This window comes from Rhododendron vialii, chromosome 9a (genome assembly GCF_030253575.1).
Source record: "Rhododendron vialii isolate Sample 1 chromosome 9a, ASM3025357v1".
Taxonomy (NCBI): domain Eukaryota; kingdom Viridiplantae; phylum Streptophyta; class Magnoliopsida; order Ericales; family Ericaceae; genus Rhododendron; species Rhododendron vialii.
In genome coordinates, this window is record NC_080565.1 from 19,379,404 (window position 1) to 19,393,539 (window position 14,136).

Sequence of the window (14,136 nt, forward strand, 5' to 3'; positions counted from 1 at the left end):
TGGTGTGGTTTGGTACCGTATGGATGTACTCGTACGGTATTGCACCGTTTTGGTGAGGTTTCGTACCGTATGGATGTACTCGTACGGTATTGCACCATTTTGGTGTGGTTTGGTGCCGTATGGATGTACTCGTACGGTATTTTACCATTTTGGTGTGGTTTGGTACCGTAACGAAGTACTCGTACGGTATTGTACCGTTTTCGTGTGGTTTGGTCCCTTATGGATGTACTCGTACGGTATTGCACCGTTTTGATGTGGTTTGGTACCGTATTGATGTACTCGTACGGTATTGCATCGTTTTGGTGTGGTTTGGTACCGTATGGATGTAATCCTACGGTATTGCACCGTTTTGGTGTGGTTTGGTACCGTAACGAAGTACTCGTAAGGTATTGCACCGTTTTGGTGTGGTTTGGTACCGTAACGAAGTACTCGTAAGGTATTGCACCGTTTTGGTGTGGTTTGGTCCCGTATGGATGTACTTGTACGGTATTGCACCGTTTTGATGTGGTTTGGTACCGTATTTATGTACTCGTACGGTATTGCACCGTTTTGGTGTGGTTTGGTACCGTATGGATGTAATCATATGGTATTTCACCGTTTTGGTGTGGTTTGGTACCGTAACGAAGTACTCATAAGGTATTGTACCGTTTTGGTGTGGTTTGGAACCGTATGGATGTACTCGTACGGTATTGCACCGTTTTGGTGTGGTTTCGTACCGTATGGATGTACTCGTACGGTATTGCACCGTTTTGGTGTGGTTTGGTACCGTAACGAAGTACTCGTACGGTATTGTACCGTTTTGGTGTGGTTTGGTACCGTATGGATGTACTCGTACGGTATTGCACCGTTTTGGTGTGGTTTGGTACCGTAACGAAATACTCGTAAGGTATTGTATCTTTTTGGTGTGGTTTGGTACCGTATGGATGTACTCGTACGGTATTGTACCGTTTTGGTGTGTTTTGGTACCGTAACGAAGTACTCCTACGGTATTGTACCGTTTTTGTGTGGTTCGGTACCGTATGGATGTACTCGTACGGTATTGTACCATTTTGGTGTGGTTTGGTACCGTAACGAAGTACTCGTACGGTTTTGTTCCGTTTTGGTGTGGTTTAGTACCGTATAGATGTACTCGTACCGTATAGTAACGTTTTGGTGTGGTTTGGTACCGTAACGAAGCACTCGTACGGTATTGTACCGTTTTTATGTGGTTTGGTACCGTGTGGATGTACTCGTACGGTATTGCACCGTTTTGGTGTGGTTTGGTACCGTAACGAAGTACTCGTACGGTATTTGTACCGTTTTGGTGTGGTTTGGTACCGTATGGATGTACTCGTACGGTATGCACCATTTTGGTGTGGTTTGGTACCGTATGGATGTACTCGTACGGTATTGCACCGTTTTGGTGTGGTTTGGTGCCGTATGGATGTACTCGTACGGTATTGTACCGTTTTGGTGTGGTTTTGTACCGTATGGATGTACTCGTATGGTATTGCAACGTTTTGGTGTGGTTTGGTACCGTAACGAAATACTCGTAAATTATTGTACCGTTTTGGTGTGGTTTGGTACCGTATGGATGTTCTCGTACGCTATTGCACCGTTTTGGTGTGGTTTGGTGCCGTATGGATGTACTCGTACGGTATTGTACCGTTTTGGTGTGGTTTGGTACTGTAACGAAGTACTCGTTCGGTATTGTACCGTTTTGGTGTGGTTCGGAACCGTATGGATGTACTCGTACGGTATTGCACCGTTTTGGTGTGGTTTCGTACCGTATGGATGTACTCGTACGGTATTGCACCGTTTTGGTGTGGTTTGGTACCGTAACGAAGTACTCGTACGGTATTGTACCGTTTTGGTGTGGTTTGGTACCGTATGGATGTACTCGTTCGGTATTGCATCGTTTTGGTGTGGGTTTGTACCGTATGGATGTACTTGTACGTTATTGCACTGTTTTGGTGAGGTTTGGTACCGTATGGATGTACTCGTATAGTATTGCACCGTTTTGGTGTGGTTTGGTACCGTAACGAAGTACTCGTATGGTATTGTACCGTTTTGGTGTGGTTTGGTACCGTATGGATGTACTCGTACGGTATTGCACCGTTTTGGTGTGGTTTGGTACCGTATGGATGTACTCGTACGGTATTGTACCGTTTTGGTGTGGTTTGGTACCGTATGGATGTACTCGTACGGTATTGCACCGTTTTGGTGTGGTTTGGTACCGTATGGATGTACTCGTACGGTATTGCACCGTTTTGGTGTGGTTTGGTACCGTAACGAAATACTCGTAAGGTCTTGTACCTTTTTGGTGTGGTTTGGTACCGTATGGATGTACTCGTACGGTATTGTACCGTTTTGGTGTGTTTTGGTACCGTAACGAAGTACTCCTACGGTATTGTACCGTTTTGGTGTGGTTTGGTACCGTATGGATGTACTCGTACGGTATTGCACCATTTTGGTGTGGTTTGGTACCGTATGGATGTACTCGTACGGTATTGCATCGTTTTGGAGTGGTTTGGTACCGTATGGATGTACGCGTACGGTATTGCACCGTTTTGGTTAGGTTTGTTACCGTATGGATCTACTCGTTTGGTTTTGTACCGTTTTGGTGTGGTTTGGAACCGTAACGAAGCACTCGAACGGTATTGTACCGTTTTGGTGTGGTTTGGTACCGTCTGGATGTACTCGTACGGTATTGTACTGTTTTGGTGTGGTTTGGTACCGTATGGATGTACGCGAACGGTATTGCACCGTTTTGGTGAGGTTTGGTACCGTATGGATGTACTCGTACGGTATTGTACCGTTTTGGTGTGGTTTGGTACCGTAACGAAGTACTCGTACGGGATTGTACCGTTTTGGTGTGGTTTGGTACCGTATGGATGTACTCGTACGGTATTGCATCGTTTTGGAGTGGTTTGGTACCGTATGGATGTACGCGTACGGTATTGCACCGTTTTGGTTAGGTTTGTTACCGTATGGATGTACTCGTTTGGATTTGTACCGTTTTGGTGTGGTTTGGAACCGTAACGAAGCACTCGAACGGTATTGTACCGTTTTTGTGTGGTTTGGTACCGTCTGGATGTACTCGTACGGTATTGTACTGTTTTGGTGTGGTTTGGTACCGTATGGGTGTACGCGAACGGTATTGCACCGTTTTGGTGTGGTTTGGTACCGTATGGATGTACTCGTACGGTATTGTACCGTTTTGGTGTGTTTTGGTACCGTAACGAAGTACTCCTACGGTATTGTACCGTTTTAGTGTGGTTTGGTACCGTATGGATGTACTCGTACGGTATTGCACCGTTTTGGTGTGGTTTGGTACCGTAACAAAGTACTCGTCAGGTATTGTACCATTTTGGTGTCGTTTGGTACCGTATGGATGTACTCGTACGGTATTGCACCGTGTTGGTGAGGTTTCGTACCGTATGGATGTACTCGTACGGTATTGCACTGTTTTGGTGTGGTTTGGTACCGTATGGATGTACTCGTACGCTATTGCACCGTTTTGGTGTGGTTTTGTACCGTATGGATGTACTCGTACGGTATTGTACCGTTTTGGTGTGTTTTGGTACCGTAACGAAGTACTCCTACGGTATTGTACCGTTTTGGTGTGGTTTGGTCCCGTATGGATGTACTCGTACGGTATTGCACCGTTTTGATGTGGTTTGGTATCGTATTGATGTACTCGTACGGTATTGCACCGTTTTGGTGTGGTTTGGTACCGTAACGAAGTACTCATACGGTATTGTACCGTTTTGGTGTGGTTTGGTACCGTATGGATGTACTCGTATGGTACTGCACCATTTTGGTGTGGTTTTGTACCGTATGGATGTAATTGTACATTATTGCACCGTTTTGGTGAGGTTTGGTACCGTATGGATGTACTCGTATGGTAATGCACCGTTTTGGTGTGGTTTGGTACCGTAACGAAGTACTCGTACGGTATTGTACCGTTTTGGTGTGGTTTGGTACCGTATGGATGTACTCGTACGGTACTGCACCGTTTTGTTTGGTTTTGTACCGTATGGATGTACTTGTACGTTATTGCACCGTTTTGGTGAGATTTGGTACCGTATGGATGTACTCATACGGTATTGCACCGTTTTGGTGTGGTTTGGTACCGTAACAAAGTACTCGTAAGGTATTGTACCGTTTTGGTGTGGTTTGGTACCGTATGGATGTACTTGTACGGTATTGCATCGTTTTGGTGTGGTTTGGTACCGTATGGATGTACTGGTACGGTATTGTACCGTTTTTGTGTTGTTTGGTACCGTATGGATGTACTCGTACGGTATTGCACCGTTTTGGTGAGGTTTGGTACCGCAACGAAGTACTCGTATGGTGTTGTACCGTTTTGGTGTGGTTTGGTACCGTATGGATGTACTCGTACGGTATTGCACCGTTTTGGTGAGGTTTCGTACCGTATGGATGTACTCGTACGGTATTGCACCATTTTGGTGTGGTTTGGTGCCGTATGGATGTACTCGTACGGTATTTTACCATTTTGGTGTGGTTTGGTACCGTAACGAAGTACTCGTACGGTATTGTACCGTTTTCGTGTGGTTTGGTCCCGTATGCATGTACTCGTACGGTATTGCACCGTTTTGATGTGGTTTGGTACCGTATTGATGTACTCGTACGGTATTGCATCGTTTTGGTGTGGTTTGGTACCGTATGGATGTAATCCTACGGTATTGCACCGTTTTGGTGTGGTTTGGTACCGTAACGAAGTACTCGTAAGGTATTGCACCGTTTTGGTGTGGTTTGGTACCGTAACGAAGTACTCGTAAGGTATTGCACCGTTTTGGTGTGGTTTGGTCCCGTATGGATGTACTTGTACGGTATTGCACCGTTTTGATGTGGTTTGGTACCGTATTTATGTACTCGTACGGTATTGCACCGTTTTTTTGTGGTTTGGTACCGTATGGATGTAATCATATGGTATTTCACCGTTTTGGTGTGGTTTGGTACCGTAACGAAGTACTCATAAGGTATTGTACCGTTTTGGTGTGGTTTGGAACCGTATGGATGTACTCGTACGGTATTGCACCGTTTTGGTGTGGTTTCGTACCGTATGGATGTACTCTTACGGTATTGCACCGTTTTGGTGTGGTTTGGTACCGTAACGAAGTACTCGTACGGTATTGTACCGTTTTGGTGTGGTTTGGTACCGTATGGATGTACTCGTACGGTATTGCACCGTTTTGGTGTGGTTTGGTACCGTAACGAAATACTCGTAAGGTCTTGTACCTTTTTGGTGTGGTTTGGTACCGTATGGATGTACTCGTACGGTATTGTACCGTTTTGGTGTGTTTTGGTACCGTAACGAAGTACTCCTACGGTATTGTACCGTTTTTGTGTGGTTTGGTACCGTATGGATGTACTCGTACGGTATTGTACCATTTTGGTGTGGTTTGGTACTGTAACGAAGTACTCGTACGGTTTTGTTCCGTTTTGGTGTGGTTTAGTACCGTATAGATGTACTCGTACCGTATAGTAACGTTTTGGTGTGGTTTGGTACCGTAACGAAGCACTCGTACGGTATTGTACCGTTTTTATGTGGTTTGGTACCGTGTCGATGTACTCGTACGGTATTGCACCGTTTTGGTGTGGTTTGGTACCGTAACGAAGTACTCGTACGGTATTTGTACCGTTTTGGTGTGGTTTGGTACCGTATGGATGTACTCGTACGGTATGCACCATTTTGGTGTGGTTTGGTACCGTATGGATGTACTCGTACGGTATTGCACCGTTTTGGTGTGGTTTGGTGCCGTATGGATGTACTCGTACGGTATTGTACCGTTTTGGTGTGGTTTTGTACCGTATGGATGTACTCGTATGGTATTGCAACGTTTTGGTGTGGTTTGGTACCGTAACGAAATACTCGTAAATTATTGTACCGTTTTGGTGTGGTTTGGTACCGTATGGATGTTCTCGTACGCTATTGCACCGTTTTGGTGTGGTTTGGTGCCGTATGGATGTACTCGTACGGTATTGTACCGTTTTGGTGTGGTTTGGTACTGTAACGAAGTACTCGTTCGGTATTGTACCGTTTTGGTGTGGTTTGGAACCGTATGGATGTACTCGTACGGTATTGCACCGTTTTGGTGTGGTTTCGTACCGTATGGATGTACTCGTACGGTATTGCACCGTTTTGGTGTGGTTTGGTACCGTAACGAAGTACTCGTACGGTATTGTACCGTTTTGGTGTGGTTTGGTACCGTATGGATGTACTCGCTCGGTATTGCATCGTTTTGGTGTGGGTTTGTACCGTATGGATGTACTTGTACGTTATTGCACTGTTTTGGTGAGGTTTGGTACCGTATGGATGTACTCGTATAGTATTGCACCGTTTTGGTGTGGTTTGGTACCGTAACGAAGTACTCGTATGGTATTGTACCGTTTTGGTGTGGTTTGGTACCGTATGGATGTACTCGTACGGTATTGCACCGTTTTGGTGTGGTTTGGTACCGTATGGATGTACTCGTACGGTATTGTACCGTTTTGGTGTGGTTTGGTACCGTATGGATGTACTCGTACGGTATTGCACCGTTTTGGTGTGGTTTGGTACCGTATGGATGTACTCGTACGGTATTGCACCGTTTTGGTGTGGTTTGGTACCGTAACGAAATACTCGAAAGGTCTTGTACCTTTTTGGTGTGGTTTGGTACCGTATGGATGTACTCGTACGGTATTGTACCGTTTTGGTGTGTTTTGGTACCGTAACGAAGTACTCCTACGGTATTGTACCGTTTTGGTGTGGTTTGGTACCGTATGGATGTACTCGTACGGTATTGCACCATTTTGGTGTGGTTTGGTACCGTATGGATGTACTCGTACGGTATTGCATCGTTTTGGAGTGGTTTGGTACCGTATGGATGTACGCGTACGGTATTGCACCGTTTTGGTTAGGTTTGTTACGGTATGGATCTACTCGTTTGGTTTTGTACCGTTTTGGTGTGGTTTTGAACCGTAACGAAGCACTCGTACGGTATTGTACCGTTTTGGTGTGGTTTGGTACCGTCTGGATGTACTCGTACGGTAATGTACTGTTTTGGTGTGGTTTGGTACCGTATGGATGTACGCGAACGGTATTGCACCGTTTTGGTGAGGTTTGGTACCGTATGGATGTACTCGTACGGTATTGTACCGTTTTGGTGTGGTTTGGTACCGTAACGAAGTACTCGTACGGGATTGTACCGTTTTGGTGTGGTTTGGTACCGTATGGATGTACTCGTACGGTATTGCATCGTTTTGGAGTGGTTTGGTACCGTATGGATGTACGCGTACGGTATTGCACCGTTTTGGTTAGGTTTGTTACCGTATGGATGTACTCGTTTGGATTTGTACCGTTTTGGTGTGGTTTGGAACCGTAACGAAGCACTCGAACGGTATTGTACCGTTTTGGTGTGGTTTGGTACCGTCTGGATGTACTCGTACGGTATTGTACTGTTTTGGTGTGGTTTGGTACCGTATGGATGTACGCGAACGGTATTGCACCGTTTTGGTGTGGTTTGGTACCGTATGGATGTACTCGTACGGTATTGTACCGTTTTGGTGTGTTTTGGTACCGTAACGAAGTACTCCTACGGTATTGTACCGTTTTAGTGGGGTTTGGTACCGTATGGATGTACTCGTACGGTATTGTACCATTTTGGTGTGGTTTGGTACCGTATGGATGTACTCGTACGGTATTACACCGTTTTGGTGTGGTTTGGTACCGTAACGAAGTACTCGTAAGGTATTGTACCGTTTTGGTGTCGTTTCGTACCGTATGGATGTACTCGTACGGTATTGCACCGTGTTGGTGAGGTTTCGTACCGTATGGATGTACTCGTACGGTATTGCACCGTTTTGGTGTGGTTTGGTGCCGTATGGATGTACTCGTACGGTATTGTACCGTTTTGGTGTGGTTTTGTAACGTATGGATGTACTCGTACGGTATTGCAACGTTTTGGAGAGGTTTGGTACCGTAACGAAATACTCGTAAATTATTGTACCGTTTTGGTGTGGTTTGGTACCGAATGGATGTACTCGTACGGTATTGCACCGTTTTGGTGTGGTTTGGTGCCGTATGGATGTACTCGTACGGTATTGCACCGTTGTGGTGTGGTTTGGTGCCGTATGGATGTACTCGTACGGTATTGTACCGTTTTGGTGTGGTTTGGTACCGTATGGATGTACTCGTACGGTATTGTACCGTTTTGGTGTGTTTTGGTACCGTAACGAAGTACTCCTACGGTATTGTACCGTTTTCGTGTGGTTTGGTACCGTAGGGATGTACTCGTACGGTATTGCACCGTTTTGGTGTGGTTTGGTACCGTAACGAAGTACTCGTAATGTATTGTACCGTTTTGGTGTCGTTTGGTACCGTATGGATGTACTCGTACGGTATTGCACCGTGTTGGTGAGGTTTCGTACCCTATGGATGTACTCGTACGGTATTGCACCGTTTTGGTGTGGTTTGGTGCCGTATGGATGTACTCGTACGGTATTGCACCGTTGTGGTGTGGTTTGGTGCCGTATGGATGTACTCGTACGGTATTGTACCGTTTTGGTGTGGTTTGGTACCGTATGGATGTACTCGTACGGTATTGTACCGTTTTGGTGTGTTTTGGTACCGTAACGAAGTACTCCTACGGTATTGTACCGTTTTCGTGTGGTTTAGTACCGTAGGGATGTACTCGTACGGTATTGCACCGTTGTGGTGTGGTTTGGTACCGTACGGATGTACTCGTACGGTATTGTACCGTTTTGGTGTGGTTTTGTACCGTATGGATGTACTCGTACGGTATTGTACCGTTTTGGTGTGGTTCGGTACCGTATGGATGTACTCGTACGGTATTGCACCGTTTTAGTATGGTTTGGCACCGTATGGATGTACTCGTACGGTATTGTTCCGTTTTGGTGTGGTTTGGAACCGTATGGTTGTACTCGTACGGTATTGTACCATTTTGGTGTGGTTTGGTACCGTAACGAAGTACTCGTACGGTTTTGTACCGTTTTGGTGTGGTTTGGTACCGTAACGAAGTACTCGTACGGTATTGTACCGTTTTGGTGTGGTTTCGTACCGTATGGATGTACTCGTACGGTATTGCACCGTTTTGGTGTGGTTTGGTACCGTATGGATGTACTCGTACGGTATTGTACCATTTTGGTGTGGTTTGGTACCGTATGGATGTACTCGTACGGTATTGCACCGTTTTGGTGAGGTTTCGTACCGTATGGATGTACTCGTACGGTATTGCACCCTTTTGGTGTGGTTTGGTGCCGTATGGATGTACTCGTACGGTATTGTACCGTTTTGGTGTGGTTTGGTACCGTAACGAAGTACTCGTACGGTATTGTACCGTTTTGGTGTGGTTTGGTCCCGTATGGATGTACTCGTACGGTATTGCACCGTTTTGGTGAGGTTTGGTACCGTAGGATGTACTCGTACGGTATTTTACTGTTTTGGTGTGGTTTGGTACTGTAACGAAGCGCTCGTACGGTATTGTACCGTTTTGGTGTGGTTTGGTACCGTATGGATGTACTCGTACGGTATTGAACCGTTTTGGTGTGGTTTGGTACCGTATGGATATACTCGTACGCTATTGCAGAGTTTTGGTGTGGTTTTGTACCGTATGGATGTACTCGTACGGTATTGTACCGTTTGGTGTGTTTTGGTACCGTAACGAAGTACTTCTACGGTATTGTACCGTTTTAGTGTGGTTTGGTACCGTATGGATGTACTCGTACGGTATTGTACCATTTTGGTGTGGTTTGGTACCGTATGGATGTACTCGTACGGTATTGCACCGTTTTGGTGTGGTTTGGTACCGTAACGAAGTACTCGTAAGGTATTGTACCGTTTTGGTGTCGTTTGGTACCGTATGGATGTACTCGTACGGTATTGCACCGTGTTGGTGAGGTTTCGTACCCTATGGATGTACTCGTACGGTATTGCACTGTTTTGGTGTGGTTTGGTTCCGTATGGATGTACTCGTACGGTATTGTACCGTTTTGGTGTGTTTTGGTACCGTAACGAAGTACTCCTACGGTATTGTACCGTTTTCGTGTGGTTTGGTACCGTATGGATGTACTCGTACGGTATTGCACCGTTTTGGTGTGGTTTTGCACCGTATGGATGTACTCGAACGGTATTGTTCCGTTTTGGTGTGGTTTGGTATCGTATGGATGTACACGTACGGTATTGTATCATTTTGGAGTGGTTTGGTACCGTAACGAAGTACTCGTACGGTTTTGTACCGTTTTGGTGTGGTTTGGTACAATATGGATGTACTCGTACGGTATTGCACCGTTTTGGTGTGGTTTGGTACCGTATGGATGTACTCGTACGGTATTGTACCATTTTGGTGTGGTTTGGTACCGTATGGATGTACTCGTACGGTATTGCACCGTTTTGGTGTGGTTTGGTACCGTAACGAAGTACTCGTAAGGTATTGTACCGTTTTGGTGTCGTTTGGTACCGTATGGATGTACTCGTACGGTATTGCACCATGTTGGTGAGGTTTCGTACCGTATGGATGTACTCGTACGGTATTGCACTGTTTTGGTGTGCTTTGGTTCCGTATGGATGTACTCGTACGCCATTGCACCGTTTTGGTGTGGTTTTGTACCGTATGGATATACTCGTACGGTATTGTACCGTTTTGGTGTGTTTTGGTACCGTAACGAAGTACTTCTACGGTATTGTACCGTTTTAGTGTGGTTTGGTACCATATAGATGTAATCGTAAAATATTGCACCGTTTTTGTGTGGTTTGGCACCGTATGGATGTACTCGTACGATATTGTTTCGTTTTGGTGTGGTTTGGTACCGTATGGTTGTACTCGTACGGTATTGTACTATTTTGGTGTGGTTTGGTACCGTAACGAAGTACTCGTACGGTTTTGTACCATTTTGGTGTGGTTTGGTACCGTATGGATGTACTCCTACGGTATTGTACTGTTTTGGTGTGGTTTGGTACCGTAACGAAGTACTCGTACGGTATTGCACCGTTTTGGTGTGGTTTGGTACGGTATGGATGTACTCGTACGGTATTGCACCGTTTTGCTGTGGTTTGGTACCGTATGGACGTACTCGTATGGTATTGCACTGTTTTGGGGTGGTTTGGTACCGTATGGATGTACTCGTACGCTATTGCACCGTTTTGGTGTGGTTTTGTACCGTATGGATGTACTCGTACGGTATTGGACCGTTTTGGTGTGGTTTGGTACCGTATGGATGTACTCGTACGGTATTGCACCGTTTTGGTGTGGTTTGGTACCGTATGGATGTACTCGTATGGTATTGCATTGTTTTGGTGTGGTTTGGTACCGTATGGATGTACTCGTACGCTATTGCACTGTTTTGGTGTGGTTTTGTACCGTATGGATGTACTCGTACGGTATTGTACCGTTTTGGTTTGTTTTGGTACCGTAACGAAGTACTCCTACGGTATTGTAGTTTTCGTGTAGTTTGGTACCGTATGCATGTACTCGTACGGTATTGCACCGTTTTGGTGTGGTTTGGCACCGTATGGATGTACTCGAACGGTATTGATCCGTTTTGGTGTGGTTTGGTATCGTATGGATGTACACGTACGGTATTGTACCATTTTGGTGTGGTTTGGTACCGTAACGAAGTACTCGTACGGTTTTGTACCGTTTTGGTGTGGTTTGGTACCGTATGGATGTACTCGTACGGTATTGCACCGTTTTGGTGTGGTTTGGTACCGTAACGAAGTACTCTTAAGGTATTGTACCGTTTTGGTGTGGTTTGGTACCGTATCGATGTACTCGTACGGTATTGCACCGTTTTGGTGTTGTTTGGTACCGTATGGATGTACTCGTACGGTATTGTACCCTTTGGTGTGGTTTGGTACCGTATGGATGTACTCGTACGGTATTGCACCGTTTTGGTGAGGTTTCGTACCGTATGGATGTACTCGTATGGTAATGTACTCGTACGGTATTGCACCGTTTTGGTGTGGTATGGTACCGTATGGATGTACTCGTACGGTATTGGACTGTTTTTGTGTGGTTTGGTACCGTATGGATGTACGCGAACGGTATTGCACCGTTTTGGTGAGGTTTGTTACCGTATGGATGTACTCTTATGGTTTTGTACCGTTTTGGTGTGGTTTTGTACCGTATGGATGTACTTGTACGTTATTGCACCGTTTTGGTGAGGTTTGGTACCGTATGGATGTACTCGTATGGTATTGCACCGTTTTGGTGTGGTTTGGTACCGTAACGAAGTACTCGTACGGTATTGTACCGTTTTGGGGTGGTTTGGTACCGTATGGATGTACTCGTACGGTATTGCACCGTTTTGGTGTGGTTTGGTACCGTATGGATGTACTCGTACGGTATTGTACCATTTTGGTGTGGTTTTGTACCGTATGGATGTACTCGTACGGTATTGCACCGTTTTGGTGTGGTTTGGTACCGTAACGAAGTACTCGTCAGGTATTGTACCATTTTGGTGTCGTTTGGTACCATATGGATGTACTCGTACGGTATTGCACCGTGTTGGTGAGGTTTCTTACCGTATGGATGTACTCGTACGGTATTGCACTGTTTTGGTGTGGTTTGGTACCGTATGGATGTACTCGTACGCTATTGCACCGTTTTGGTGTGGTTTTGTACCGTATGGATGTACTCGTACGGTATTGTACCGTTTTGGTGTGTTTTGGTACCGTAACGAAGTACTCCTACGGTATTGTACCGTTTTGGTGTGGTTTGGTCCCGTATGGATGTACTCGTACGGTATTGCACCGTTTTGATGTGGTTTGGTACTGTATTGATGTACTCGTACGGTATTGCACCGTTTTGGTGTGGTTTGGTACCGTAACGAAGTACTCATACGGTATTGTACCGTTTTGGTGTGGTTTGGTACCGTATGGATGTACTCGTATGGTACTGCACCATTTTGGTGTGGTTTTGTACCGTATGGATGTAATTGTACATTATTGCACCGTTTTGGTGAGGTTTGGTACCGTATGGATGTACTCGTATGGTAATGCACCGTTTTGGTGTGGTTTGGTACCGTAACGAAGTACTCGTACGGTATTGTACCGTTTTGGTGTGGTTTGGTACCGTATGGATGTACTCGTACGGTACTGCACCGTTTTGTTTGGTTTTGTACCGTATGGATGTACTTGTACGTTATTGCACCGTTTTGGTGAAATTTGGTACCGTATGGATGTACTCATACGGTATTGCACCGTTTTGGTGTGGTTTGGTACCGTAACAAAGTACTCGTAAGGTATTGTACCGTTTTGGTGTGGTTTGGTACCGTATGGATGTACTTGTACGGTATTGCATCGTTTTGGTGTGGTTTGGTACCGTATGGATGTACATGTACGGTATTGTACCGTTTTTGTGTGGTTTGGTACCGTATGGATGTACTCGTACGGTATTGCACCGTTTTGGTGTGGTTTCGTACCGTATGGATGTACTCGTACGGTATCGCACCGTTTTGGTGAGGTTTCGTACCGTATGGATGTACTCGTACGGTATTGCACCATTTTGGTGTGGTTTGGTGCCGTATGGATGTACTCGTACGGTATTTTACCATTTTGGTGTGGTTTGGTACCATAACGAAGTACTCGTACGGTATGGTACCGTTTTGGTGTGGTTTGGTCCCGTATCGATGTACTCGTACGGTATTGCACCGTTTTGGTGTGGTTTGGTACCGTATGGATGTACTCGTACGGTATTGTTCGGTTTTGGTGTGGTTTGGTACTGTAACGAAGCGCTCGAACGGTATTGTACCGTTTTGGTGTGGTTTGGTACCGTATGGATGTACTTGTACGGTATTGCACCGTTTTGGTGTGGTTTGGTACCGTATGGATGTACTCGCACGCTATTGCAGCGTTTTGGTGTGGTTTTGTACCGTATGGATGTACTCGTACGGTATTGTACCGTTTACTGTGTTTTGGTACCGTAATGAAGTACTCCTACGGTATTGTACCGTTTTAGTGTGGTTTGTTACCGTATGGATGTAATCGTACGGTATTGCACCGTTTTGGTGTGGTTTGGCACGGTATGGATGTACTCGTACGGTATTGTTCCGTTTTGGTGTGGTTTGGTACCGTATGGTTGTACTCGTACGGTATTGCACCGTTTTGGTGAGGTTTGTTACCGTATGGATGTA